General features: G+C 48.9%; 1 protein-coding gene across 8 annotated transcripts in view; it reads right to left on the bottom strand.

The window, feature by feature from the left end:
- The window catches only part of RNF152 (ring finger protein 152), an 88418-nt gene extending 69753 nt beyond the window's left edge, over nt 1–18665 (bottom strand). For 7 of the 8 annotated variants that reach the window (XR_005353417.1, XR_005353415.1, XR_005353418.1 and 4 more), the window contains exon 1: nt 18561–18665. The gene's annotated coding sequence lies outside the window, so the exon portion shown is untranslated. Of the gene's footprint in view, nt 1–17310; nt 17437–18560 lie in introns of those variants that run through there. The other variant, XR_005353416.1, reaches the window with a different exon arrangement.
- Nucleotides 18666–26596: the final 7931 nt, after the last annotated feature.

Raw genomic sequence — 26596 nt, 5'->3', positions numbered from 1 at the left:
AGAATAGAAACAAAGCTGGTAGCGGTGACTAACATAACATACTTCTGATTGCCAACACAAAACTCGGCTACCAAGGCAGTGGCCCCCAAAAAGAAAACTTCTCGATGATTAACCGACCAGTAGCATGAAGATACCATATGCAAGATAGCATGGGATTATAAAAAAGTATTAGTTATCGCAGTCTTTAAGGAGATTAAGAGCCAGTTGTAGATATAAGATAACAGGTTATGACAACATTTACTGGTAAAAAAAATAAGCCAAGGCCCTAGATGCAAAGATGCGTAAGGTAGGCATGGCCCTCACGCAAGCCACATGCATCATCACTCAGCAGCTGGCCACCCCCAGCCCTACACTGGGTCTGAAGGTGTAGGAGGTGGCAAAGGTCTGCATCATCAGGAATTCAGAGATGGGCTTTGAGCACGGTACCAAAGGACTGGAACTGAGGGGCAGAGGAAGAAGAAAGCAGGCATCCTAAAGGAAGCCACAGGAGGAAGGCAGGCCAGCCTAAGTATGCCCAGGGCCCGGTGAGGCAGACCTAGCCACCAGTTCAGGTGAGCAGAGCATCATCCAACCAGGTTCCCAATATTCCAGGCAGGGCCCCCTGATGGAACCCTCTTCATTCATGGTCTGTAAAAGATTTTAAATATCTTAAATCTAGAAGAAATCATAATCGATTTGTGACTAATAAACATAAATTTAGCTACACTATAATATGAAGTCACACATTGCCTTTTAGCTTTCAATACATGCAAGTGTCCTTTGTTCCAGAAAACAAATCTGTTTTCCTTGTTCCTACCTCCCTTTCGAGCTGCGTCCTTTCACAGAGCTCTCAGAGGCACTCTCTCCCACTTGGCAACATGGTTCAACCTCAGACTCACGATGGCCATCTGGATGTGGATTACTCTCAAAGGTACAGCTCGGACCTCTCTTCCAAATGCCATTGCCAAAGAGCATTGACTTCTTCCAAATCTGGACGCTTCCATGTAATTTTATATTTGTTACTATTATTCAACCAGTAACCCAGACTTGAAAACCTGTTTAACTCCCACCTCTCATTCAACTGACCTTCAAAATTCCAGTAATCTTTTCTCTGAAACGCCTCTTGCATTCATGCATCCTTTCTATCCCTGTGGCCCTCCCCCTGGGGTTCAGGTCTGTCATTACATCTTCTTTGGACCCCAACTGGTCTCCCCACCTTTGTCCTTTCCAGTCCATATTGACTGCTGCTAGATTAAGCTTCCAAAAGCACAGCTTCATACCTACATGCTCCCCAACCTCCAAACCATCAATGACTTCCTGCCAAATAAATCCCAAAGGCCTCCTTCCCACCAGCTATTCTATTCCTTTTCCTACCAGTCCGGCTTGCATACTGCCTGCTGTAGTCATAAAGCATTATTTGTGGTCCAGAAGACAAAATCCACCCTCCCCTACCACCTGGTTGCTGCCCACTTCACCACCCACGTGTCCAGACTATTACCCATGCTTCAAGAGCATCGTCGAATACTACTTCTTGCACAAAGCCATTTTATTTTTTTTTATGTTTATTATTATTTTTTTTTAATGATAGGCACGCAGTGAGAGAGAGAGAGGCAGAGGCACAGGCAGAGGGAGAAGCAGGCTCCATGCACCGGGAGCCCAACGTGGGATTCGATCCCGGGTCTCCAGGATCGCGCCCTGGGCCAAAGGCAGGCGCCAAACCGCTGCGCCTCCCAGGGATCCCACAAAGCCATTTTAAATCGTTTAGCAGGAAGGAATCTCTCCCCTCCGAATTCCAGTACCACTTCATCCACTACCACCTGGCATGTGAGTTCCTTGGGTACTCATATTCTTACTTCTCTGGAGGTGACCTCCTAAAGCAGCATCTCTGTAGGAAAATAATCAAACCAACGTGCTAAGTTAGTGCTTTCTTATGCGGAAGCATTGTGCCAAGAGTTATGGAAGACACAAGAGCATCAGTTGACAGCTAAATTGGGAAATTATGCTCAAACAATCCAAAAATAAAGCAATAATATCAGTAACTCTTTTTAACCATCATATACAGATGTTCACTGAATTCATGAAGATACAGAACATCTCAGAGAAAAGGAGTCTCCGGAACAGAATGAAGACTCCGAGGCAGCATACTGCAGAGGCTCATAGCATCAACTCTGGAGCTGTTTGGTGGCTGAGTTCTAATCCAAGCTCTGGCATTTACTCACTTATGACCTTGGGCAAGTCATTTAGCCTCCATTTCTTGTAAAGCGACAAATTAAAATGGAGATATTGAAAGTGCTTCCCCTTTCAGACTGTAGTAAGAATTATGCACGCACTATATGCAAAATCACTTAGAGCCTGGCATATCATATATATAACTGGTGCTGTCCATCCCGCTGGTATTATTTTTTTTAAAGATTTTATTTATTTATCCATGAGAGACACTGAGAGAGGCAGAGACACAGGCAGAGGGAGAGGCAGGCTCCATGCAGGGAGCCCAATGTGGGACTTGATCCCAGGACCCTGGGATCACACCGTGGGCTGAAGGCAGGCGCTCAACCACTGAGCCACCCAGGCGTCCCCATGCCACTAGTCTTATTACTATGAAAATGTTCTATCTGGGGGAAAGAAAACCACAAAAACAAAAAACACAAGCATCACATATTTGGTAGTTAAGATGCCTAACAGGATTTTTACTAAAAAAGGAGACATTACCATCTTAGTATGGTCCATCTACATTTGCTCTACTTCCTGACAGGGATTCTCTGACTGACTGACGGGTCGGTGAAATCACCGGGGTGGCTTTTTGCACCACGGATTGAATGCTGTGCAAACAGAGCAGGCACCTCGACCACTGAGTCACACACAAAGCCTTCAGCCACCCAAGGGCTCACCCACAAACAGCCATTGTCTCCCACAAACAACCCTGCTGTTGTCATCCAGATGGGGGCCAAACAAAACCATTGGACTTAGGCATTTTGGCCAGTGGCTCTGTGCAGATACAACCATAGATACAATTCACTGCTGCAAAAGAAATCTAGAACTATGCACTGAATTTGCCTGATAAGCAAGCTTCAGGGGTCAGATTTTTAGAGGACACTAAGCCACAGGATCCAGCTGGACGATGCACGTAGAGTCTGTCTCAAAGCCCATCACATCATACAGTGACTTATTAATTAATGGTGTGGGGAACAGCTGTGACTCTAGGGTATCAACATCTGTCATTTTCCCCTCAAAATGTTAAAATGCATTATACATAAATTGCCACAAGTATTCAACTTGAACCTGCATTACAGGCGCATATTCATACACGGTGAAGTGAAACCTGCTAGGGAACATTTGATGTTTTATTACGTTTCACTAAAATTATTTATAGCTCAAAATTGCTTGTTATTCACATGTCAGAGTAGTGGAATAATAACAAATTCACAATTACCATCATCTTATTTTCTGACGAAATACAGAAATTAAAAGAATTCTAGCACTAAGGCTGAGGCTATATAAGAACAAACAAAAATATCTCGTCCCGTTTTCCATTGTCGAATGTGTGTTTTTACTTCACACGACCTGGAATACTGGCATGGCAGCTTCTGCGAGGTCTTTCATCCAAATGTCAGGGAAGGTTAGGCAGGGGCGACTGATTGCCAGAACAAATACCCTCAAATCTCAATGGCCTAACACAATACATGGTGTAACCTCTTCTTCAGGCCTTCTTCCAACGCCGCTTGGTAAGCAAGGTTCTGCTTCACGCAGTCATTCAGGCTTCTTCCATCCATCCAGTGGCTTCTTCCATCCATCCTGTGGCTTCTTCCATCCATCCAGTGGCTTCTTCCATCCATCCTGTGGCTTCTTCCATCCATCCAGTGGCTTCTTCCATCCATCTTGTGGTTTCTTCCATGCTGTGGCTTCTTCCATCCAGTGGCTTCAGCATAGCCCAGCCATTCTACCCCGCTCCCCTGCAGCTGGCCAGCAGACCAGAAAGAGAACAAATATGGAAAAGTACCCCCACTCTTAGTCTCTCATTTCCACACATCCCATGGTGAGAATCAGTCACATATCCCTCCGCCCACACATGGAAGGTAGTCTAGGACAGTGGTTGTCAACAGGAGGCAACGGGAGACACCGGCAACGTCTGGAGACATCTGTGATTGTCACAACTAGGCAACTGGCATCTCGTGGGTAGGGCCCAGGGATGCTACTAAACACCCCACATGGCCCAGGTCAGTCTCCCCACAACAAAGGATCATCCAGTCCAAATGTCAATAATGCTGAGATTCTGATAAGCATCTCTCCGGTCACCACAATCATATGACATGTCAATGCTCAGGTCTACCACCGTTTTTCACTAAGATACACTCTAATCAATCCCAACAACAACAACAAAAAAATCCCAACAAATCCACATTTCAAGTTTGTTCATTCATTTGCTCACTCGTTCCTCCATCCATTTATCCAAACTCCTGAACAAGACAAGGTCCCTGCAGGCAGAGAATTCTCAGGTGGAGCAGGGAGGCAACCACATACAGGGTTATCACACACAGAGGAAAGTGGGATTAAAAAAGAACAAATGGAAGGAAAGCTAATTCCTCCTGATATAGTTGGAGGCGACTCCATAAAGCAGGTAAAATGGGAAGGAAGCATATAGTTACAGCTTTCCATCAAGACAAAGTGTTTTTGTGGGAAGGGGAAGGACAGGAAGAAAAGACATTCCAGGAAAAAGGAGCTACGTGAACAAAGGAATGGCAATATGAAAGGACAGGATTTATTCTCCTCTTGGTATAGGGCAAAACAGAAACTGGGAGAGGAAGGGTTGTAAGAAATGCTTTTTTTGTTCGAACAATATTTTTTTAGTAGTGCATTCATGAAAGTCTTAAGCTCGCAGCTACATACTCTGGCTTTCAGGTAAGTGGCCCTTCAAGAAACAATTCACATCACCCAGCTACATAGAAACTTGTTAGCACAGGGCAAAACTCAGCTAATAGTCGGAAATCTCACTGCAAATTTCCCAACAGAGCTCATCACTGACTCTTTCAAACCACAGGACCTCAAAGTCAACATCACACTGATTCAGGGAGATGTTGACCAAAATCTCCCATCTTTGTTCCCAGGAACAGTGCAGAAGTCAGATCGCTTATATTACATCCAACCCACTTATAAAAAAGGACTTATTGCTTCTTTCAATGCTGAACCCAGCTGTGAATGTGGCTCCCAGGCTGCGGTTAAGAGCCCAGACCGCACAGGTTCGTATCTCGGCTCTGGCATAGACTCGCCATATGACCTTGGGCAAGTCACCTAACTTTTCCAGATCCAGTGCCTCTCAGATAACACGCTTAAAGCAGTTAGCACTGAGCCTGAAGCACATAATAAACGTTACCTGTTATCTCTGTACTATAGTTACCCCCCCCACCCTCCCCCAGAAATACACTGTGGAATCCAACACAGTTTGGGAAGGGAAACATCTGATAAACTTCCATGTCATTTTGTAGAACATGCATTATTAATAACAACGTCGGTTTGCTTTGGGCAAGATGCTTTTAATTACGAAGTCAATATCACCATGTAAACAACAGTTGTTCTTAATTCTGAAGCTAAAATTGAGTTCAAAAAAATACCACACTCCTACACAATTATTTACCCCACTAGTCGCTTAACTCACTTTTCCTCCCTCAAACCGTTGTCCCTCTCTCTCCTTTTCTCATTTTCGCTGTGATCCGCTCTGGGAAAACAAAGTGTATTTAGCTGTTAAGTACTATAGATTATATCGAACGACACCAGTCACCTAGCACTAAAAAGCCTCATAAAGGGAAGAAATTTGTTTCTTTCCAAGTCAGAATCTCAAAGGAGACGCTAAACCGAGAGAAGTGGACTCTGGAACCCAGAGGAGCATCAGCCGGTGCAGAAGTGCTCCCTCCTATGCTGAGAACTGTGGGGAACAACCCACTTTTGGGGTGTCCCAAAGTGAACATCTACATGAAGCCCCATTCACCTCTACTCAGGGTGGCCACGGAATCGAATGGCTCTGCCCTCTGCAGCAAGTCAAGGACAAGGAACAAAATGAAAGCCAAGGCAACCAGATGACAGAGGCCGGATCCCATTTATGCTTCAAAATTGATTATCACTGCCCTCTTAATTTACAAGGAATTCTAAATTGTCCGGACAGCATCTCTTTTTCAATTTCCATTCCCAGACTGGCCTTGATTCCTGCGAATGTTATTTTAAGAAGCACATTAAAGAGAGGGTTTGACACCTCCGTGGACCGGTTCCACAAATAAGGTGTCATAAATCTGGGGTAAAATCTAACATATTCCTTTTAACTTCGTAGTGAAGACATTTTTTCTTGCAAATCAAAGAACTTCGTGTTGGGAAGAATGACCGCCCTAGATGCAATTCTCAAACACTTTATTATTTTGACATAAACTTGGAGGCGTGTGAACAAGTAATTTTTGATAGCTCTGACTCTGCCATTGGGGGAAATAAAAAAAGTAAACGAGTGATTCTGCAAAAAAACAAAAACACAAAAGAACCCCACTAACTCCTGTCAACTAATATTTAGCATTTGTGTGTAGAAATAACGGCAATTTATAAAATGAATTCTGCTTGCTTGTGAGTTTCCCCTTCCGTAGACAAACCATTTACCTTTTTCTCAGGTGAAGCAACAGGCCCTGAAGAAATCTGGCTTATCAGGAACAGAAATGAATATGATTTCTCGGTGTGCATAGTGATTACACAGGAATCCGAGTTGAGAGAGTGACGTAAATGTCTAGCAATTGCCCTCAGGTGCTATGTGCATGGGGTTTGCAGAACTAGCAAACTAATTACTGTTTCTGGCAATTTGCTGCAGGTCCTAACATCCCCAGATAAATAGTTACACTTCCCAAAAAGAAACAGAACACAAAGGGTTATCATTGGAGCCATCAGCTAAAGACCAGAAAAATCTGTGGCTTATCCAAGGGCCTTATCAGTTGCCTTCAATCCCATGTGTTAGTAATGGAGATTCAGGAGGAGAAAATGCCAGCAAGTTGGGAGTCTGGGTTCAGTAGTATGGAGCTAGGCCCGCTTCCCTTCCCAACCCCCCCGTGGAATGAACAGACGCATCAGGAAAAAGCTCCCTTAACCGGAGGAGGAACGCACTGGGCACTGTGTACACAAGCACTCCCTTCACACAACCGTTAGGTTCACAACACGTGCACGTTCCAGAAGCATCCCAGCTGCAGACAAAAGACAAGGCGACTCATCGGCTGGTGTCACATGGTTCCATCAAGAAGAAGAAAAAAACAAAAACTGTCAAGAAAAGCATAAGCTTCGGGCACCCGGGTGGCTTCGGGCGCCCGGGTGGTTGAGTGTCTGCCTTTGGCTCAGCCCATGATCCTGGGGTCCCACATCCGGCTCCCCACAGGGAGCCCGCTTCTTCCTCTGCCTCGCTCTGTCTCTCATGAATAAATAAATACAATTTTTAAAATAAATAAATAAATAAATAAATAAATAAATAAATAAATAAATAAATAAATAAATCTCCTACATAATTACACTCCAGATATTAGCACAGTGAGGAACCCAGAGCAGATACAGGGTCATGCATTTTCAAGTTAGCCATCAGAGGGACCAGACTGAAATCCTGCAACGATCAGCAGCAACCCAGCTCTGAATTGGACCCTAGCTCTCAAAGTTATTTCTCAAGATTAAATTCCACCATTCCTTCAACAAGTATTTCTTGAATGTCTATGGTGTACCAACCAAGCCCTGCGCAGCAACCCTACCAGGCACAGCAAATACTACAGCTTAAAGAGCATTTTTAAAAGATCCCCTTAACTTTATGGATATATTGTCTAACTCTAGTTTCCTCTCTTGCCTTTGCTAAAGAAATCTCTTCTTTAATAAAAATAACAATAATAATAAAGATCCTATCCCCAAAAGCACATTCATAAGTCAAAGGACTGACAAAGCCACGTGGCCTTCTGCAGGTATCTCCGTCCTGTTCTCTTCTGCCTCTTTTCTGATGGTGATTGCATCTCTAACCATGTGGAATGTCCAAAAAGCCTGCTTCGGGAGGCTAAAAAAAAACAACAACAACAACCACAGAACAAGGAAGGAGAGAACCCTTAAACTCATCTTGGGTCTCCTGGGACTGTTCTGGTTTTAAAACAGAATGCCCCTCAACCTGGGTATCCTCATAGTCCTGACAAGTGGAGTCAGTGGGTCATCTTACCCCGCAAGAAACCAGACCCTTGCCTTGGCTGGGAGAAGTGAGGCCACGGAGGAAAGGAGGTTGGTGCTCTTTGAGGAAGAAGGCCTGATCGCCTGCAGGCTGTCCCAGAGCCTTTCGGCATCCTCCAGCTTCTTCCCCAGAAGGCCTATCATTTTAAACTCCACACCATTTAAGCAAAGTTTTACAAAGACTCTCCAACAACAAGACTCCGATGACATGACATACAAAGCATATCCTCATAAAAATGCCAAAGGCTGTAATTATTTGGACGTGGTTATCTTCGTGGCTAGTTAAAGAGCTTCTTCAGTTTAGAGCACAGCTACTCATCCCAAGATTTCCAGATTTCAACACCATGACTGGTGGGTGGTAGATGCTGAATAAAAGGGACATTAATAATAGTTGCCATTATGCAGCTTTTACAACGCACAGGGCAATATGCTAAGGCATCTTATGTAAATGATTCAACTTACTCTCATATAACTCAATGAGGTTGACTGTCCTCCATTCTCCAGATGAAGACACCAAAGCCCAGTCAGACTTTGTTTACTCAAGGTCATTATGGCAGAGCCAACACTTGAACCCGAACCCATCTTGCTTCAAATATTCCATGTTTTGGGGGGCTCCTGGGTGGCTCAGTTAAGTGTCTGCCTTCGGCTCAGGTTATGATCCCAGGGTCCTGGGATGAAGCCCCACATCGGGCTCTCTGCCCAGGGGGGAGCCTGCTTCTCTCCCTCTCCCTTTGCCTGCCACTGCTTATGCACTCTCGTTCTCTCTCTGTCAAATAAACAAATAAAATTTTTTTTTTTAATTCCATGTTTTTCATCACTCAGTTGAATGAGGATCAAGTAAGGTGGGTATGTATGGTAACAGATCAAGAATTGAGAGAGAACAGTATCAGATACATTTTTTTTATTCTATTCCCTTTTAGCTTTGACATTGCAAAAAAATAAAAAGGCAGAAAACCAAATTAATTAGAAGTTTGTAAGTTAAGCTAAGGCAAAGCAAGGATTTTACTTAGAATTGTTCTTAGCAAATGGTAAGCGCTGAATTTTTGAATAAATTTTATATGATGTTACACCTAATATGGAGTTTAAATCATTGATTCTCAGGGTTTCTTTTGTTCAGCTCATTGTTTTTTCTTTTTTCTTTTCTTTTTTTTTTTTTTTGATTCTCAGTGTTTCAAATGCTATTTTACCCATCACCAGAGGTGACTAGATGGATTCCTACCTTAGATTTCTTAAGTGTTAACATGACGAAGTAGGACCAGATGGCCAAGCACTTACCCCTGATAAAGGTGGTTCTCTACCTATGTAGTTGAATTAGCTATTACTCACTTAAAATGACCATAGTCCTTATGTCTCATGCAACAAAAGGGCATTTTCTCTAAACAAGGTACAGAGATCCATCCACATTCTCTGCAACCACCTTTAACCTCATATTAATCTGTAAGGAAGCAATTTACAAACCCAGCCCAGAGCAATACAACTGGAAAAGACTATCACACCAAATACTTTGTTTTTGAGACATTTATCTCAGCTCCACTCATTATCCCTCAAACTGAGAACATTATTTTGATGTTAATGTATTCGTGGCCATTCTCTCCAAGCAGCTAAACACATTTCCTCTTTCATAATAATGCCATTAGTAATGATCAAGCATTCTGAGGGTTAGAGTTTCTATCATGTGAATGAATATTCCAAAATCAAAAGAGGTAGAGCAAACCAGATGTCTATCACAAAGGCATTTATGGCTACAAGCTAATTACGAGGGGAGCTATGCCAGCCAGTGGTGGACAATTGTCATCCACTGGGGTCAAGCCCAAACCGCACAGTCTGCTTCTTGAGACTGTGGGATGTAAAGTCCCATATGTCCCCAAGGAGAAGATGTTTTTGTGCGTTGTGCTGTCATTTTGGAAGAAGCAGACAAACTGAGGGTGAAAAACAGACTACCAATAACAATTCATTTTGTTAGAGGGATGACCCTCAACAAGAAGATTCACTTCCCAACCACTGAAATGCACCTGCAGCCTGGCAACTCCCATTTGATCCAATATTTAATCACGATTAATGCAAGTAGGGGAAGCTCTTAAAAATAAGTTTCCCCTTGAGTTCTTTGGTGGTTCGGTCGTTTGGGTGGACAGCTCTTGATTTCAGCTCCAGTCATGGTCTCAGGGTCCTGGGATAGAGCCTGGAGTTGGGCTGTGCGTTCAGTGGGGAGTCTGCTTGTCCCTCTCCCTCTCCTCCCGACGCACCCCCCCCCCCCCACCTCCACTTGTGTGTGCTCACTCTCTCTCTCTCAAATAAATAAATGAAATCAGGAAAAAGAAGTTTCTTTCTTAACTTCCTTTTAAGTCTACGGCCAAAAGCATCTATAATTCCTTTATCACTGTAGGTCAAAATCATTTCTGTGCTGTCAAAGATTCATCAATGATTGAGTATTTATTGAGCCCTTATGCTGTACACACATGGTGGGGAATACAAAATAGGTTCAAACCTCATCCAGTATTCATCTCCAAGGAGCAAGAGAAATGAGATCTTCCTGGTTTCAGTCCCTACATCCTCCAGCTCCAAGGCCCCCTTGGAGGAAACTGGATTCCTCACCCTTTCCTCCAGCTGAGCAGTGACTAGAAAAGTTCCATTCGCATCCTTTTGTGAACTAGTTTGAGTGGGTTTCTGTTCTTTGCAGGTAAACAGAAAGAAAAAGACTGGGGCGCCTGGGTGGCTCAGTCAGTTAGGCATCTGCATCCGGCTCAGGTCATGATCACGGGGTCCTGGGATCCAATCCCATGTTGGGCTCCGTGCTCAGTGGGGAGTCTGCTTCTCCCTCTGCCCCTCCCCTCTGCTCATGCTTTCTCTCTTGGTCTCTCTCTCTCAAATAAATAGATCAAATCTAGGAAGGAAGGAAGGAAGGAAGGAAGGAATGGAGGGAGGGAGGGAGGAGGGAAGGGGGCCCCTCAATCTTAGGTGATAATACAAGGCCATCTATGTATGATAAGTGCCCTTTGTAGAATGAATGACTTTCTTGAACAAAATGAGAGATGAAGGCAATTCTGTCAGAGAACTTTGGAGGAGCAAAGGATTGCTATGGGCTAAAGCAACAGAATTAACATTTTTTTAGAAGACTTAAGACCCAAGTCACACCTTTAATAAAGCAGAGTATAGGGAGAGGATGTTGTAGGCCACAGAATATTCCAGAATTTTAAAACAAGCCATGCAAAGCATTTCTGGGAAAGAGTGGGTTAACCAGCCCAGCGAATGTAGCATTTTAAAGTCGGGCAGAGCCGAAGCCAGCAATGGACAGGAAGCCTGGGTCCAGGTGGGGAAAGCTTTCAAGGGAAGACTACAAAATACGAACTGCATCCCCAAAAGACAGAAGCCACTGAGAAGTATCGAGGGAGAGAATGAACAGCTAAAATGGCCCACTGTCCTCAGGGTATCAGCATCGTAACAGGGACCGTGGAGGGAAAGCCAGGAGGTAAACGTACCCACTCACGGTCCAGAGAGAAATAAAGTCCTCAGCTGGGATGTGGCAGGAGGGAAGGGAAATGGAGGGAGACAGAGGAACTGTCACTAGAGAGGGACAGTTCACCCGTTCATCAGCACAATTCCAGTATTATTAAGAATGCTCCTGGGCAGCCCGGGTGGCTCAGCGGTTTAGCGCCAACTCCCGCCCAGGGCGTGATGCTGGGGACCCGGGATCAAGTCCCACATAGGCTCCCTGCATGGAGCCTGCTTCTCCCTCTGCCTGTGTCTCTGCCCACCCTCTGTGTGTCTCTCAGGAATAAATAAATAAAATCTTTTAAATAAAAATTTAAAATGGGGCAGCCCGGGTGGCTCAGCGGTTTGGCACCACCTTTGGCCCAGGGCCTGATCCTGGGGACCTGGGATCGAGTCCCATGTCAGGCTCCCTGCATGGAGCCTCCTTCTCCCTCTGCCTGTGTCTCTGCCTCTTTCTCTGTGTGTCTCATGAATAAATAAAATCAAAAAATAATAAAATAAAATAGAATGCTCCCTATTTCCATGGTATCTATCAGTGCTTTTGCCAAAATCTCCTCAATGCCTGTAGAACCCCAGTGAGGAGTGTCTTAAGCGTGCTGATCCGGGCTTATAAACGGAAAGCGAGGCTGGGAAGTTACATTTCCTTGGAAGGTAGGAAAGAGAGACTAGAAAGAAAAATCCCAGCACAGACCATGGCCCCACATCTTTGCCCCTCCCAGCGGCCCCCCTGCGTTGGGTCAGTACCTTCCCTGGTGAAGTCTGGCAGCCCAGCAGCCTGTGTGACGTCAGAATAGCTTTTATCACGCAGGATGCTCGCAGGGACTCTCCTGTGTGCACGAAGAAGTGGATCCAGTGGAAAGAAGGCGTCCTGCCCTACTCAGGGCCTCCGCTCCCAGCAGATCATGGGAGCCCCCCAAAAAAATTTCTACCAAACAAATGGACTCCAGGTCTCCACAGCCACATAGGCTCTAGGCCGGAAAACCACAGGCTCCAAGGACCACCCAAAGGAGAAACAAGTCACCTTGTCTGCAAGTTGCTTGGCCTTGCAAGGCTGCTGGCCTTCAGTCTCCCCATGACAGCAAGTCAACCAGAAATTTTCCTAAAAATCCTTAAACATGGGGCACCCGGGGGGGGCTCAGCAGTTGAGCATCTGCCTTTGGCTCAGGTCCCAATCCCAGGATCCTGGGATCGAGTCCCGCATCGGGCTCCCTGCAGGGAGCCTGCTTCTCCCTCTGCCCATGTCTCTGCCTCTCTCTGTGTGTCTCTCATGAACAAATAAATAAAATCTTAAAAAAAAAAACTATAATAAAAAATAAAAATCCTTAAACCTAAAAGGAGTATTCTTTTCATCCAAATGGTGATTTCCATCCCTAAGGCGGGCGCCGGGACACAGGTAGCTCATGAAGCCAGGAGAGGAGCAGGAAGGCCCCCGCCCACCTCCCTCCGGGCTTCTGGAGGTTACCTCGGCCGGCCGGGCACCTCATTCACCCCTTAAGTGTCCCCCACCTGGTCGGCCAAGTTCATTATGAAGTTCAAGGGCCGGGCACTCGGAGGCCAAACATAATACAGAAGTGTCTTCTGGAGCTTCTCAAATAGATTTCAAGACTAGTTCCTCTGGACTTAACGCCCTCAGCCCAACCCCACGCCGCTGAACCGCCCCCCGGGTGGCTCGGGGTCTCCGATGGGCTCTACGTGGTGCTCCCGGTGGTGCTCCCAGCTGGCTTCTCAGCCACTCGCTTCCAGCTTTCCCTCCCTTGGGGTGCAATGTTTTGTCACTCGAGGGGAGCAGAGGGCAGCCTCCGCATTCTTAGGCGAAGGCCGACGTCCCCGAGTCACTGTGACTCGAAGTCCCCTAGTCACTGTGACTCGGGCCCGCTGTCATCCCACCCTACCACCTGGCTAGGGAGAGCTGCTTTATAAAAGTGGCTTCAGCAAGGTGATCCCTGAGCCAGAGCCATACTATTCGGTTAAATTCCACGCTTCGGGGGCAGCCCCAATGGCCCAGTGGTTTAGCGCCGCCTTCGGCCCAGGGCGTGATCCTGGAGACGCGGGATCGAGTCCCACGTCGGGCTCCCTGCATGGAGCTGCTTCTCCCTCTGCCTGTGTCTCTGCCTCTCTCTCTCTGTGTCTCTCATGAATAAATAAATAAAATCTTTAAAAAAAATAAATTCCACACTTTGGCTGAAGGTACTTCTCTAATCCTAAAAATTCCAATCCATGCCTGCATTTATCACAACATGAACAGAGCTGTTTGAGTAACCAGCCCCTCCTACAGCAAAATCTCTCTACGAGCCACCAACTACTTAATCCACCGACCCTCGCAACACCTATTCTTCAGCATCCAAGTATTTTTAGGGACAAGGCAACATGGAAGGCTTGAAAACTTATCACCCTGGTTGTCAACAGGATTTGCTGATGGAAGCATGAATGTCCCAGAACTCTGGGTGTTCTGCTGAGCCTGTGACCAGAAAATGCCCCTCGTCCAAAATGCTTTTTTTCTAAACATCAGAGTAACAAGGGGGAGACCCAAGGCCACCCTACGCACGTTCCTGTCCCCTCGTGAAGTCTCCTCTGTGGCCCTGTGATCTTTGCTGTGGGAGGCCGCCCCCCCGTGTGACACTAGGCCCACTGCCACTCCTTTTCTACCCCAGGCTGTTCCAAACGAACTCAGGAAGTCTTAGACGAGAGGCAGATGGTGAGGAAAAGAAGGTCTGTAAGTACCAGCTCTCTATTACATAATGCTAAGCACAGAACCTCCTAGAACTAACCCTAGAACGATCTCCTGCCCTAGCACTTCAGAATAAACAACTACTAAAACAGGCAACAAGAGAGAACACTGTTAATTTTTTTTTATTTGATGATCAGTGTACAATCATGCTAGTAAATATAATACCAACATATCAGTAAATACCACGTTGGGGTAGGACCAGAGCCTTGAAGATATTTATCATTCATTCTTTCACTTGATACTCACGTAATATCCAGTGTCTACAAAGCATGAGCTAGCCCCACGGGAACACACTCTATAACCTCATCTGGGCCACGTGACCTGTAGCAGTCATTAGTGATGCTCACCTATATCCAGTGCCCCCTTTTTCAGGACAAGAGAAACTGAACTGTGATTGAAATGGGGTCACAGGACTAGCTCTGGCTAAAGCAATGCAAGTCACTTCTGGGTCCGATCATGTTACTCACACAGCAAGATCCTCCACAGTTTCCTTTCCCACACTGCACACTCAAGATCATACCTCCATTGATTCGGGTCTTCGAGTGACTACGATGAGCAGGGCCTACCTGCTGACCACGCTGGACACACAGCAGGGGAAAGAAAGAAATTGTATTTAGCCACTGAGATCTGGAGGTGATTTCTTACTGCAGCATAACTGAACCTAAACTGCCAATAACATCACTGTGGAGAAAAAGGGAGAAGCCTGCAAAAAGTGCCTCTCCCCCAGCTGTTCTCTCAGTCCGATAATAGAAAAAAAAAAGCAGAGTTTGTTTCAAAATTCGAGTAATTCTTTGAAATGCAGAGGGTTTCAGACAGGACAGACGGGTTCAAGCAACTCTGAGGGAATAAGGAACGAAACAGAATGACCTTTCAGCAATGGCGAAATCTAAACATTCCTGTGGAATTCAGCTGAAGAGTTTAAAGACCATGAAGAAAAGGTCACCTTCTGACAACAGGTCCAGTCACTTAGGAAGTAGTGATCTCCCCGATGAAAGAGGCATTCAACAATCCTATGCCCCTCCCTCGGAAGTCCAATACCACCCTTTGTTCCTCTCTCCCCAGCTTCCATGGAACTTAATTAGAATCAGGTCTTCAATAAGCTCCCTGAAGATGGTTCATATTTATGTCTCCAGACAGCACCACCCCGCACCCCACCCCTGGGCATCTCTCACAGAGCCTATTATTTATCAGGTGCTTGATAAACATCTGCTGAATGAATTAAACAAATAGTGGAGAAAGGACTCGGGCACTGGAGGCAAAGGTTGGTCTAACAACCCTTTGGGCTCCCCCAACCCACAGCTAAACACACTATGGCAGACGTCTGGGGGTGGGGAGCCTCCACCTAAAAAAAAAACAAAATAAGCATCAATACAACACTTTATTATGATTTATTACTGCACACAGTCTACAGCCACAGTGAAGCCTAACGCTGCTGTATGGTTATCTTTGTTCTTGGACGTGCATTTACATGTGCGGGCAGCTGTTTTCCCATGTGGAATTTTGTGTGTGAGGTATTTATTTTTTCTATTAAAAAAAAAACCACACCCTTTGTTTCTATTGCATTATTACACTCCTTATTATCCCATCACGTGGCTTTTCCTCTCGCAGGAACACAGCACACACCCTGCATTACTGCTGACAAAAAAAATTACTTGTCAAAATACCTCTATCCGAGCACCACTGCAAATCTGCTCTTCCCAAAGCGGCGGTCTTTGTCTCAGCTGGGACCAGCTAACTCCTTTACTTCTCCTAGTGATTCCTGGATGCTCTGAGTAGAAGGACACATGCCAGTGGCACTTGGGCTTTTGTAAAGTCACCTTTCAGGACTCCCCTAGAGGTGAATGACAAACCCTTCAAGTTTTTTAATTTTATTTTTCAAGGGCTTGGGGTGGGGGTGCAGAGGTGTTGGGGGGGGCGGATGGCGAGGGGACAGCCTGCCATAGACACAGCGCTGCTGTTGCTGCAGTGCCAGAGAGAGCACCAGGAGCCTTGGGCCCTCAGTGATCCCTTCTTCCTACAAGATAAACCTTGAGTCCACCTCCATAAGCATCCTCCTTCCCGGCTCGGCGTGCGGGGTGCCAGGACTCTGCCCTCTAGGAGACAATGCCAATGCCAAGGTGATCCGACACGTCTGAAGGTGACGTTTTCATTGTGCTCCATCAAGATAACCCCAGACTGAGTTAGGCTGACATGGAAACAGAACTATCCTTGGAAAGAAAGGGGCAGGCCAGAGTTTTTGGACAAGAACCAACAACCTAAAGATAAAATGCAGACTGAGAGCCTAATGGTTCATGGCTATGTAAATGGAAACTTAACTAAAGCTCTGCTTCTGGTGGCTTTCTGCTCTCCCCGCCGCCCTCGGTTCCACCTCCCAGTAACTTGCTGCTGGCACGTCCCTCCCGAGATTGCAAACACTATTACAATGAAGGCTTGCAGGACAGGCATTATTTCATAAGAAGGTTACTACATCTGACCAATGCCCTAATTGAGCGCTGGTCAAATTTATAATCGGCCTGACGATGATACCTTTTCAACAAGCGATAGCCACGAACAGACCGAAGCCAAAACATATCACTACAGATAAGAAAGCAGGCACCTATCCAAACCCCAAGCCCGGATACAATTGCCTCCGTACTCCACGCATCCAAATTCCCAGCAGTGCAAACCGGGGGGAACGGATTCGAGCCCAAAGGCACCCCTGCCCTCAACGACTTCTCCCAAAGCAAGGTTTCGAGGCATTTGCAGTCTCCTCCTCAGGACCGGGAGGCAGCGGCAGCCCCCCGCTGTCCACACCGGCAGGAAAGCGACGGGTGGTGCAGAAAGCAACCCGAGCGGCCCCGTGCAGACGCCGTTGGCCCCAATGACCCCGAGACACCCCGGCGGCTACCCAGGCTGCTGGGGGTTACCTGAAGCTGTCACCGAGGCCCTTTCACCCCCTCCTGCGTGATGACATCAAGTGGAAATGGTAACGCGTTTGGGAGGCAAGAGGCTGACAAGCAGGAAGCACAATTGAGCTTGAGCTTTGTTCAGCCTGCAGTGAAGCCCGCGCAGGAAGGGTCAGGCTCGCGCAGCCGGGAGAGGCATCCAGGCGGCGTCCCCGGCTGCCGCGGGGGGGGGGGGGGGGGGGGGGGGACGCGGGGCCCGCCGGCCGCGGAGGGGGCGTAACGCCGCCTAATTGCCTCCCGGGGATAAATACCCCCTCCTCCCCCTCCGCTGCAGTCCCCCCGCCCCCAAGTTCTCCTCCACCGGCAAGTGTAACCCCGCCAGAAGCAAGCCGCACGAGGGGGCGAAGAAGAGCATCTCGGGGCAAAGACACGCGAGCGAGATGTGCCAGCGCACGGGGCTACGGGCACGCGGGGCGCCGGGCCCCCGCCCCGACACACGCGCCCGCGCCGCACCGCGCACCTGCCCGCCGCCCCCGGGTCGCGTCCCCGCCCGGCCGCTCTGCTCGGCCCCACGCCGCGCCCCCCCCGCCCCGCCCCCGCCCCCGCCCCCCGCGGCGCCCCACGCGTCCTGCTTTGTCCTGCCGCTGCCCTCCGGGAGCAGGGCCGGGGCACGTGGGGCGCACAAAAGACCCCCAACCTCCGGCCCGCCACCGCTCCCGCTCCCCTACCCGCCCCCCAGAGGGGTTCCCGGGGCGCCGAGCGGCGCGCGAGGGCAACTTCTGGGGCGTGGGGACCTGCTCGCCCGGGCCGGCGGGGGCGGGGGGGCGGCGGGGGGCGCGGCCGGGCGCGTGCGGGCGGGGGCCGGGGGGCGCGGCCGGGGCGCGCGCACGTGCACCCTCCGGGGCGCGCTCGCGGGGCTGGAGCTCCAGGGGGCATCCGAGGACTCGGCCCGGCCGCCGGCAGCGCCGCTCCCCCGCCCGGCCGCCAGCCCAACTCCGCCGGCGCTCGCGAGGAACGCAACTCCGGGGACCCCCGCCCCGGCGCCCCGCAGCCCCTCCCCGGGCCCCCGCGGCCCGCCCCCATCCCCTGCCCCGGGGAGCCCCACACACCCGGCGGCGGGTCCCCTGCCCCGCGCCCCCGGCCCCGGCGCGGCCGCCCTGGGGGCGCAGGCATCCCTCCCCGCGCGCCCCTCCCGCCGCCCCGCCCCGGCCCGGCCCGGCCCGGCCCGGGGTGGGGGGTGCGGGGCCGAGAGCGAACCGAAAGTCACCGACCTCTCTCCGCAGCGGGCTCGGGCGCTCCCCACAGAGGCGGCGGCGGCGGCGGCGGCAGCATCGCGGGGTGGTCCCGGCGCGCCCGGCCCCGCTCGGGAGGCGCCCACCTGCCCGCCGCCCTCGGCGCTCCCGGCCGGACCCGCCGCCAGGCGCTCGGCTGCGACCCGAGCTTTTTGTGTCGCCGCCCAGGCTCCGGCACCGAGGGCGGTGGGGCGGGAGGCCGGGCTCCGCGCCCCGCGGCACCGCCCCTCCCGGCGGCTCCGCCCCCTCCACCCCCCTGCGGCGGCCGGTCCTGGACGTCGGTCTGTCCGCCCGCCCGCCCGCGATCGCACCCCCACCCCCACCCCCACCCCCGACGGAGGAGCCGCCCACCCCGTGCCCACGTGCGCCCTCGCCGGGACCTGGACGGGGCCTCCCCAGCGCGCGGGGACCTGAGCCGCGAGCAGGTGCGAGAGGAGGCCCCGGAACCCGGCCCGGGGTCCACGCGTTGCGGCTCCAGAACCTGCCCTGGCACCCGCGTCGCCGCTAGAGATACTTTTTGGCTGCCCCTGAAAGTTCGCATCATCCAAGCAGGGAGCGGTCCTGCTTTTGGGAAGGGGAAGACCGAGTGGACGCCCCACCGCCTGGCTCCCGGGGCGGGGGAGAGCTGCGCGCCCTGAGGTTCTGCGGCGGGTGCGACCCACGGGGCCCACCTTCTTCTCCACCCTGAAACCCAATTCCTGCCGAGGGAAGATGCTTAGAATGACTAGTTCCTCCTAGAAAATGTAAAGACGTGGGTCCCTTGCCTCTTGGGTTGACTGCAAAATTGAAGAATGGAAGACGGGGGGTCGCTGGCAGAGGGTGGTACCCATGCTCCTTGGTGCCTTGATAGAGGATTTCCTTGCAGAATGAAGATCCAGAACTCTCTTCTGTGAGTCTGGTAAAGCTAAGCCTACCAATGTGCCTGGACCTCCAGCAGCCCGGTTAACCGAGCGGCCCTGAGTCCAACAACAGAGCTCGCAGCCTTTTCCCTGGCGGCTGGAACGGAGCCGGCTCCACGTTCTGCTGTCTCGTCCACAAAGAGCGAGCTCCCGTTCTGACCTTTCCCAGCAGCTCGCTGAAGTGCTTCTGCCAAGAAAATGAAAAGGAAACCCCGCCAACCCTCGGGGGGCTCTGATGACCTAGTAAAACTCAAAATGTACTCAACTGGCCGTCCTTGTCTTGTTCCACAAGTAAAACCTGTTAACAGTGTTTCCAAATGTGTTGTCACCAAGCACCTACAGAAATCGGTCACCAAGAGACAGCTTTATAGCTTTATAGCTTGATGGGTGTCAGTCCTCTCTTAAGCTCCAAATGAAAGTGTTCACTTGGCCAACCTGTGTCCTTTTGTCCTCTGAAGTCGTAACCTCACTGTGCACCTGGCAGGAGTGAAAGCTAGCTGCGTGTCTGAAAAGCCTCAGGTATGCCTGAAGCAGAAGACCGTAGAAGTCTTTATTTTTGGCCTCCAATTTAGGGCTTTTTTTTTTTTTTTTTTTTTTAATGAGAAGCTAATGAGAGTATTGAAAACTCTGATGTTGACCAGGAGCTTGGAATAGGATGGTGAGTTATCACACCCCGAAATTTCACTAGGACAGTTTAGCCTGTAAATATTATGATGATACAAGAGTGACTCTAAAGACTACTTTTAAGAAGCTAATTTCAGGGACCAGTAATTATTCCAAAATATTTAAACTCTCTTTTTTCTTGTGTTTTCAAAACAATCCTCTGGGAGGATTCAAGCATTCAGCCTGGTGTGGGGTAACTTCCATCCTTACTCAGTCAGTCCTGCTGGCTGGTATATTTTGATTCACACAACATCATGGGTGTTCTCTGCCTTCCGTCCAGTCTTGTAAAGCCTTCACGTAGAGAAGGTTAATTAACTGGGGCAGACTGGGATAGGCCAGTTCTGAGACTAGTTGGGGGCAGGCAGCAACCGATCAAGTCAGGGGAGAAACAGGCAATGACATGTCTGGACAGATTCTTCGGGGAGGCAGTCCCGGGAGCAGGGCAGCTGCAGCCGGGCAGTGATCGGAGCTGCAGGCCGGCGGGCAGCGTGGCCGGAGCTCCTGGCCTCCCACTCACACCAAGTGGGAGTGAGATGGGCCCGAGGCAGCGTCCCAGGTCTTGAAGAACTAGGGTGATTGGGATGGGCTCCGGCACCGGGGAGCAAGATAAAGATCAGTATTCATGAATTCATTCAACACATTATTCCTGGAGTATGGACTGTGTACCAGGAACTTGGCCCCAGGATCAGAACAGAGAAGAAAACAGACCCAAGGTCCTTCCCTCACAGAACACACATTCTAGAAGAGAAAGCAGAGGGGCACCTGGGTGGCTCAGCGGTTGAGCATCTGCCTTTAGCTCAGGTTGTCATCCCAGGGTCCTGGGATCGAGTTCCACATCGGGCTCCCTGCAGGGAGCCTGCTTCTCCCTCTGCCTGTGTCTCTGCCTCTCTCTCTCTCTCTGTCTCTCATGAATAAATAAATAAAATCTTTTTTAAAAAAAGAGAAAGCAGAGACCATACAACAGAAGGAATATAAGTAAAATAAACTGTGTGACGGGGGGGGGGGTGAAAAGGGAAAGGGGAGCAAAGCAAGCAGGAAGGAGGGTGATGAAGTCTCTGAGTGGGAGGGAGGCTAAAATTTCAGTTGGGTGGGCAGGGAGGGCCCCCGGTGAGGAGGTGCCCCTTCAGGAGCATGCTGCAGGAAGTGAGGGAGCGAGGCAGGCCCTAAACGGGGAAAGACTTGCCCTTATCTGACGGGGCACAAGAGTAGGTCTGTACTTCCCACGGGCAAAGGTTGAGATACTAGGACTGGGTCGCAAGGTCAGTCAGACCAGAAACATTCACCTGAGGTTGAAGCAAAGCTGTTTAAATGCAGACAGGGATGAGCTCTCATCTTTGTACCCACAGCATCGAGCACAGGCACCCAACAAATGTTTTATTGGCCTAGGCCCTTAGACCTCTGAGAACCTGGGAGGCTCTGAGATAAAGATGACCCCATAATACCAGGAACAGCCCTTCTATTAGGGATGACCTTCCACAAAAGAATGTGATGATCTTGGGGCACCTGGGTGGCTCAGTCACTTAAGCGTCAGACTCTTGGTTTCAGCTTGGGTCGTGATCTCAGGCTCATGACACTTCTGGTCACCAAAGGTGTGGGGTTTTTTCCCCCACAACAGACAATGCTCTGTGACACCAGCTAGGCGTCCTACAACTTAACTCAATTCTGACACTACCTGGAAGACGGGCAGATCCCACAGGTTAAGGATTTAGTCCTACAACACTGCTGCCCTGTCCCCCATGCCGATTCCAAGTCCAGGGTGTCACCTGTGCATCCGACCACCGATGGGACATAGAACAGAGGTTCCCATCACCTCCTCCCTAGGTTTAACTGATCGGTTAGAGTGACTCACAGAGTTCAGGAAAAGTTTACTTATTCTTTATCAGTTTACTATAAAAGGACATGATAAAGGATCCTGATGACCGTCCAGATAGAAGAGATGCGTAGGGCAAGGAAGGTGGGAAGGGGCTGGGAGCTTCTCCGCCCTTTGTCCGTTGGGGATGTTTATGGAGGCTTCATCACACAGGCATGAAGGACCATTTATTAAATCCATTCCAGCTGCTTTTCCCTTTCTGGAGAAGGGGAAATGGGGCTGAACATCCCAAGCTTCTCATCCCAGTCTGGTCTTTCTGGTGATCGGCACTCACCCAAGGAGCCCACCGAGAGCCACTTCATTAGAACAAAAGACATTCCTATCACCCAGGAAATTCTCAGGGGTGTAGGAACTCCGTGTCAGGAACTGGGGTCAAAGGCCAACTATTAGAATAGATGATGCTCCTGGTGCTCTTATCACTTAGGACATTACAAGGGTTTCAGGAGCTCTGTGCCAGGACCTGGGGACAGAGACCCATAGATATATATGTATGTTTTCTGCTATTTCACACAAATCAATTTGGTTTAAACATCTATTAGGAAGGATGATAATGTGTTTGGTTAAATATGCTTCCTTGGCTTATCATTGACAGCATGTGAAAGCTGGCTCACCATGGGGTGCTCCTTCAATATTTTCAAACAACGTTACTGGGGTACAATTTACAAACCATAAAATCCACTTGTTTTTAAGTGCACAACTATTACTGTAATTTGATTTCAAGCTGCAGTTTTAACATATAAAACTCAGACATGTGAAGCAGAAAACTCACCCTCATCATGGAGCTGGATGAAGATCTTTAGAGGTTGCAAGCCCTGAGTGGGGTTTGTTTCCTGTTCCACTTCCCTCTTTCCTTCCCTTCTTCTCTTCTTGCTTCTCTCCTTGTCCCCCTCCCTCGTCGTTGTGTGTTAGGGGCTCGGGGTAGAAGTTAAAAGATCTTCCCTGCCCTCAAAGATGGGCAAGGCAGTCACAAGAAGCCATGAAAGAGATCATCTCATAATTTTTTTTTTAAGGTTTATTTATTTGAGAGAATGAGAGAGAGAGAATGAGCCAGGGGAGGAGAGAGAATCTGAAGCCGGCTCCGTATTGAGCCCGGAGTGGATTGTTCTATGTGCAAATAAAGGAGAAACCCCCAGGAGCCAGGAGTGAGTTTCTCTTACTCACTTTGCAAACTTATTTTCCCTTATGTGATATTTGCCACCTTAAGGCATGTATAATCTTTTCAAAAGTCTAGAAGAAAAGTCTTAGACTCTATATAGTCTAGACAGTTTAATAATGATTGCTAACAGGAATGCTAACATTTCAAAACTGGTTTTTATTCTGGGGCCCTACTTAAGCCAATTCTGACAGACAAGTTATTCCAATAACGTGTCCTAAGTGAGAAAAGTAATATACTTCACACATTGTCTAATCTCTTACCTACTTAGAACCAGGTACTGTCTACCCAAGGACAACGAAGCTTCATCTGGAACAAAATCCTGAAGTGTTCTGGAAACCCCAAAATTCACAGGATCTACATCTAGATTGCTTTCTAAAAGTGGTGAGGGATTGAACAAAGCCGTCTCGCTTTTTTTTTTTTTCCTGCCTCATCTTTGACACGCACACCCGACATGGCAAATCAGCTGCCGAGGATGATGGGAGCATAGTCAGCGGTAATAGTCAACATGTTTCAGCAGCTGTAAGCCCAGGCGTCTACCAATTCATTTGGATGATGACCATTAACAATATGGCCATTCTGTGTGTCCTGGCTGAATGTCAGCCTTAGACTAATGATGCCAAAGTCCTTCTAGACACCCCCGCCCCCTCAACAGCAGGTATCACATTAGTACAGTTGGGGTTGAGCAAGATCCCCACACCCACCAGTCAGTTGCTACTGTCTGCGCTAAGTATGGTGGAGGGAAATCACTGTAAACTGAGCTCAAGTCCTTGTACTGTACAATCACCGTGAGACACTGTTCTCACTGCCTGCTGGGCTGGGGTGACTACATCCGATCAGCCAGGGAAGGTCTGAAACGTGCAGTTCTTGTCACTCAGGGCCCCTCCCCGCTCTCGATGCACTTCATCCATGCCCATCAATCACTGTTCTCTCTCTCTTTGCTTTCCATCAGCTGCCAGGTTCCTGGAACCCACTTGGATTCCCCTCCTCATGGCCAGATAGATGGTGCAGTGGTGCAGCTTGGAGATAGGAGAAAAGAAAAAAAAGAAAAAAAAAAAAAGAAGGAAGTTCCATCTCCATTGTTCAGACCCAGGTCAGAATCTCAGGCTTTGCCCTACTGGTCCAAGAAGCTGGCTCCTGTCCCTCTGGGGTCCAGGCTGTGTAATCCATTCCTAGCCTGCCACTTACTCAACCTGTCACCCCTTAACCTGATCCACATCCAGACCCGGCTTTGCCCACCCCCTCCTCCCCACTGTCTCTGCTCTGAGCCACAATCCTTCTGAGCTGCAATCTTTCCAACACAAGGGAACCACACATCTGTTTCTGGCCCTTTTGGATGGGGAGAGTCAAATCAGGGCACCCTCTAGCAGTCAGGAGGAGCGATGGCACCCCGGCCTGCATCACCTACAGGGCGGACCCTTGTAGAGATCAGGATAGGGCCATGGGGAATCGGATGTTCTCCACTTACCTTCTGCCTCTTTTTGCTTTACTGCCTCCTCTGCTATTACCTCTCCCCCTCCTGGGAGTGGAGCGTGTTGGGAAGGGGGATGGCGTAAAGCACGCCTCACTGCCTTCTCAACCTTCCTGCTTCAGTTGCTTCCCCTTCGCACATCAGACCGTTTGGAAGAACACAAACCATTCTACTACAAGGCAAGAGAACTTCGACATATCAGTGGAGCCCAAAGTCAGTAAATAGCAACTTCTTTTTTTGTTAGTGAACGGTAGCTGGGCCGGTGTTGACCAGAGAGTGTTGCTGACTATTACCAGAGTATTTCCATTCATGCTCTCAAGAACCTTAGCAATAGTATGATCACCCCCACTCTACAGACAAGGAACCCGATGTCTACACCATTTACACATCTTGCCCAATAGCACAGGACCTAAGTAATGGTGAACACAAACTAGACCCGGGTCTACCAAACCCAAAGTACTTCCCTAATAGCTGCACCAAGATTCCCACCAGAGACCACACGCGCTCCAGGCAGTTCTACTTGATTTGGCTTAAATGCATCTCAGCCTCTTCCAAGCTGCTCCTGTGGTAGCTCCAGGTCAGCAAGTGCCTTCTAAGGCTGACACTGTGGCTCACAGGGCTACAGGGTCCCAGGCCTCCCCCAGATTTCAAGGGGATCTGCTCTTCCCTATCCTCACCATCACACTTTCTTTGTACCTTACATAGCCACATGGTCTGTATTTATGATTGTCGATCCCCAAAGATTTGGTGCTTTTGGTGCCTTCAGAGTTTCCAAGGGCATTTATATCTCTGTCTCTCACCATGGCCTTGTGTCCCTTCAAACTCTCTCAGGTTTCTCCAACCAGATTCATTTTTACCTTCTGTGAACTCTCTTTTTTTTTTTTTTTTTTAAGATTTTGTTTATTTATTCATGAGAATACACAGAGAGAGGAGAGAGAGAGAGAGAGAGAGGCAGAGACACAGGCAGAGGGAGAAGCAGGCTCCATGCAGGGAGCCCGACGTGGGACTCGATCCCAGGTCTCCAGGATCAGGCCCTGGGCTGAAGGCGGTGCTAAACCGCTGAGCCACCCAGGCTGCCCCTGGAAGTCTTGTTTATTTACGTCATCCACCCATGCCCACAGGTCCCAGCATCATACAGAAGAGAGTGCTCATGCCTTGCACATAGTCAGTGCTTAATAAGTATTCATTTTGGAGCACTTGGGTGGCTCAGTTGGTTAAGCATCTGCTTTCAGCTCAGGTCATGATCTCAGGGTCCTGGGATCGAGTTCTACATTGGGCTCCCTGCTCTGTGGGGAGTCTGCTTCTCCTTCTGCCCTTCCCCCAACTCGTTTTCCCTCTCTCTCTCTCTCTCTCTTCCTCTCTCTCTCTCAAATAAATAGATAAAATCTTTTTTTTTTAAATAATAAATGTTCATTTTAATGACTATGCAGGAGTTTCTATTTTCCCTTCTAGAATCATGCTTCCTACAGGCCCTCTCAGAGGTTTTTTCTCTAAGTTCCTCTTCACAAATCTGTTACAACCTAGTCACTCCAGCTCAGCAAAAGTGGGATTTAGGGTTATTTCCAAATCCCATTGGAGAGACAGGTGGGTACAGATGGGATAAAGAATTATGACATAGCATGAGAACTCTCACTCTGGGCCTCAAAGGAAAATAGACTTTCCAATAGCTCTTCTTACCGAATGTTATGGATTGAAATGTGTTCTTTCAAAACGTGTATGTTGAAGTCTTAACCTCCAGTACCTCAGATCATACATTTGAAGGAGGCTCTTTGTAGAAGTAATCAAGTTAAAATAAACGTATTAAAATGGGCCCTAATCCAATATGACCAGTGTCCTTGTAAGAAGGGGAAATTTGGACACAGACACGTACAGAAGAAAGATGACGTGAAGACAGGCAAGAGATGGCCATCTACAAGCCAAGGAGAGAGGCCTGGAACGGATCCCGTCTTCACAGCCCTC

The sequence above is a fragment of the Canis lupus genome, chromosome 1 (genome assembly GCF_011100685.1).
Source record: "Canis lupus familiaris isolate Mischka breed German Shepherd chromosome 1, alternate assembly UU_Cfam_GSD_1.0, whole genome shotgun sequence".
Classification (NCBI taxonomy): domain Eukaryota; kingdom Metazoa; phylum Chordata; class Mammalia; order Carnivora; family Canidae; genus Canis; species Canis lupus.
The sequence above is the reverse complement of the archived record's forward strand: the minus strand, read 5'-3'. Positions and strand labels throughout refer to the sequence as shown.